General features: G+C 39.4%; 1 long non-coding RNA gene across 1 annotated transcript in view; it reads right to left on the reverse strand.

Annotated features, from left to right (window-relative positions):
* Positions 1–306: 306 nt before the first annotated feature.
* The window catches only part of LOC102501732 (uncharacterized), a 5,750-nt gene continuing 2,081 nt past the window's right edge, over positions 307–3,975 (reverse strand). Inside the window, exons 2-3 of the long non-coding RNA XR_333439.1 lie at positions 2,566–2,642; positions 307–406 (exon numbers count right to left, since the gene is read on the reverse strand). This is a non-coding gene — a long non-coding RNA (uncharacterized LOC102501732). The remainder of the gene's footprint in view (positions 407–2,565; positions 2,643–3,975) is intronic.

Consider the following 3,975-nt stretch of genomic DNA (forward strand, 5'->3'; position numbering starts at 1 on the left):
AGATGAGGAAAAAGAGAGAAAGAAGTACCCTAAACAGGGTTTCACACCATGATCCTGTCTCCACCCTCTCCTAGCCAGCCAGGAACATAGGCACATACCTGTGTGTGGGTGGTGTATACATGTCAACCCAGGAACCAAACCTTAGTCTTCCACATAGCTTCCAGGGATGCAGAGTATTATAATACCACTTTTGTTAAGAGAGATGAGGAAAAAGAGAGAAATAAGTACCCTAAACAGGGTTTCACACCATGATCCTGTCTCCACCCTCTCCTAGCCAGCCAGGAACATAGGCACATACCTGTGTGTGGGTGGTGTATACATGTCAACCCAGGAACCAAACCTTAGTCTTCCACATAGCTTCCAGGGATGCAGAGTATTATAATACCACTTACCCCTATAGCTGGGCCTAGAAAGTTGATTTTAAGAGAAAAGTTAATAGATTTTCCAAGATAAAACTGAAAACAATATTCAAACGCTGTATATAAAATAGGTTTTATGATAAAATTGTCTAAACTCTTAACTCCAAAGCTTAATTTTAAAATATTCATTAAAATAAAGCCTGATTGACTTTGATTGGGCAAAGGAGTTATTAAATGTCTAGACTTAAATGAATCACTTAAGATATTCTGACTTTCTAACCATCAAATCCATTTAGAAATGATAAAGAAATAAACACTAAATGCTTGATTTGACAAGCTCATGCTATGCAGTTCTTCATGGCTGACTTTCTTTCCCACATCTATGATATAATTTAATATTTTTTCCTGATGTTTAAAGTGTTTAGACTGATAGGAAAAGTAAGAGTTGCCAAATGCATTTGATCATTTTATTACCTTTTTCTTTTGTTTTTCCTTAGATTGTTGTTATAGGGCATGTGTGTTTGCTAGAGAGACAGAGAGAGAGAAACAGCAAGAAATCACCCCCCAGGGTATATGGTCAGGCCTTGATCCCTTCTCCTCTATTCTTCTCTTGGGATTTTGGGCATGCATGCACACACACCCAGCATGAGTTTTTTTTTTGATAGTTTTTTTTTTGCTATAGTGCTCATGCGCTCGCCAGAGAGAGAGAGACAGAGAGACAGAAAGCGAGAAATCACCCTCCAGGGGGGATGGTTACGCCACAATCCCTTCTCCTCCATTCTCCTCTCGGGATCTTGGGCACGCACGCACACAAGCCCGGCGTGAGTTTTTAAGCCACCGGGTCCGGGAAACGAACCACGGTTGACTACGTGGGAGTCCAGCGACATAGCCATTAAGCTAAGTGCTGGTTCCCCCAACATGAGTTTTAAACTGCTGGGTCTGGGACTTGAACTGTGTTTGGCCAGAGTCCAGCAATATAACCATTACACCATCTGCTAGTCCCATTTTATTACCTTTTCCTACCTTCTTTCTGCTCCACAGAATCAATCAACACATGTATTTGCAAATGTATATTTATTAACTGAAATATTTAATATTCGAGTGGCTTAAATAAGAAGATGGTTAAAAGCCCTAACCTAGTCCAGCCTCAGTATTATGCTCTGGATGTTGCTGCTACTTACACTGAGGCCGAAAGAGAGGCCTGGATTTGATTCCTAGCCCACCCTACAAAACCCAGCTCAGCGGTCTGGGCCCTGTAGTCCCACCTACTAGGAGGCTGAGGTGGTAGGATGGTTAGTGTGAAGAGCGTTGGGGAACCATGTTTAACAGAGCCAGTGGCTGTGCCTATTTTTCTGGCTTCTTGAGAGGCTGATACTGAAAAATATTGACATGGAGAGAATCTCTCTTAAAAAAACAAAACACACACACCCACACCCACACACCCCCCTAACTTTTGTCCAGTCCAAGTTAGAATCAAAAGTATTAAATTATTTAGGAACCAGATGGTGGTGCAGTGAGGCTGAACTACAGGGAGAGGTTCTAGGTTCATGGCTGGAGACCTCCCTGAGCATGCTGAGTACACATGTACCCATAATCTGGGGCTAGATGAGGCTGAGGGTGGGCTGTAGCATCAAGACACTCTTAGGAATGCTATCTCTCTCACTTGCTCATGGGAGAAATAAATAAATACAATTTAAATAAGAATAGGTTACTTATAGGCTATGTCTTCATATCCATGAGTATTTGTTTCAAACATTCCCTTTTATGCCAGTTTCCTACTTAAATCTTTCCTTAGGCTTTTACTGTATGATTCCATTTACAAAGTCTAGCAAAGCTATGCATGGGAATTGTATATTTATTGTCTTGCTTAAATACTCGTTTTTTTACTCTTTTTATTTGGTCAGCATAGTTTTCATAAAGAATTTTTTTCTGTCATACGGACTTGTACTTGAGAAATCATAAGCACAAGACCTTTTCCCCCCATAACTTGCCACATATTTATAGATACTGTCGTTCTTCAGTTTAGGTCATCATGTTTCCTGTAGATACTAAGCACACTAATTATGCCTCATAAATACAGGTTAAGCTAATCAAGTGTAGTCTTGCTGTGTCCCTATAAACACATTACATTGCCTCTTTGTACTTTTGCCAAAAAAAAAAAAGGAAAGAAAAAGAAAAAGAGAGAGAGAAATTAAATAATATTTACCACTTTCTCCCCTCAAGAGTATTGAAGGATTTTGGAAGTATGCAGAACTTTCTGAGAGAGATATAGTGTTTAGAGCTCTGTGGAAAAAAGAAATAAACACTTGTATATAAATGCAATACATCATTTTTATAAGATCTCCTAGCAGCCTAATGAAATGAATGCAATGCACTCTACCAATACATTTCTTACTTGGGCTTCATCCAACTCACCAAACATAATTAGGAAGTAAAACTTTTGCTGTTGCTGTAAACCACAACAGTGCGGAACTCTGTATAATACGGGTCCTTTTGGACTCTGTCCAGTTAGATATTGCAAGTACTAGAAGATCTTCATTATAGTATGATTCCATGGGGATGGTTTTAGCACAAGTTTCCAGTGTGTTATTTAGGGCTCCAAATACAAAGTGCATTGTGTTTCTGTTGGGTTATTTATAAAACAACTGTAGCCAAAACTATAGCCAAATTATAGCTTTAATGTTTTGAAGTGTTTAATATGTACCAATAGCTGGATCCAAGGTTTTTAATTTTTCTTCCCTTTTTAAAAATGTTATGTTTTTACATCAATCTCAGTTCTCTTATTCTTTCTGATTTCAAACTTGTGGAAGAGTAGTCTTTCCCTGTGGCTTTCCTTTTCTTTCCTACCACTCTCAATTTAAAAAGAGAAATAGCCTTGTTTTTGTCTTCTCTACTGATCCAATTTTTCTGGAAGGACACAAATAATATTAGGGGTAAATCCAGAATTTTCTTACTTTTTGTTGATTTGTTTTACTGTCCTAACTCTCCTTATATCTTGCCAGAGGGCATATGTACTCATCAGTGAAACAGAGGAAAAGGGGAAAGAGAAAAAAATCCTCCGAAGTGGCATGTGCATGCTGCAGTCCTTTTTCTTCCCTTTCTCCATCCTGTCAGGATTTTGAGCATGCATGCACATTTACCCAGTGTGTGTTTCTGAAGTCATGGGGCCCAGTGTTTTTTGTTTTCTGTTTTTTTTTGTTTTTTGTTTTTTTCGAGAGAGATTTTTGCTATAGAGCACATGTGTTCACCAGAAAGACAGAGACAGAGATAGAAAACAAGAAATCACCCTCAAGTGGGGGGCTAACCATGCTGGAATCCCTTCTCCATTCTCCTCTTGGGATTTGGGGCATATATGCACATGTGCCCAGTGCGAGTTTCAAGCTGTTTGGTCCAGCCAGGACTTTAACCTCAGTCTACTACATGGGAGTCCAGTGATGTAACCATTACTCCATCTGCTGGTCCCACTGGGGTCAGGATTTTAAGTGTGATTAACCTGATGGTATCCAGTTCTCTTAACTATTGAGCTACAACACAGACCCTGGGTGCATTTTGTGGTGTTGAATCCAGCACACTTTTTGATACGTCCTTCTTTATCGTCCACTGTACTACACTCTTT

The sequence above is a fragment of the Tupaia chinensis genome, unplaced genomic scaffold, assembly GCF_000334495.1.
Source record: "Tupaia chinensis unplaced genomic scaffold, TupChi_1.0 Scaffold000050_1, whole genome shotgun sequence".
Taxonomy (NCBI): domain Eukaryota; kingdom Metazoa; phylum Chordata; class Mammalia; order Scandentia; family Tupaiidae; genus Tupaia; species Tupaia belangeri.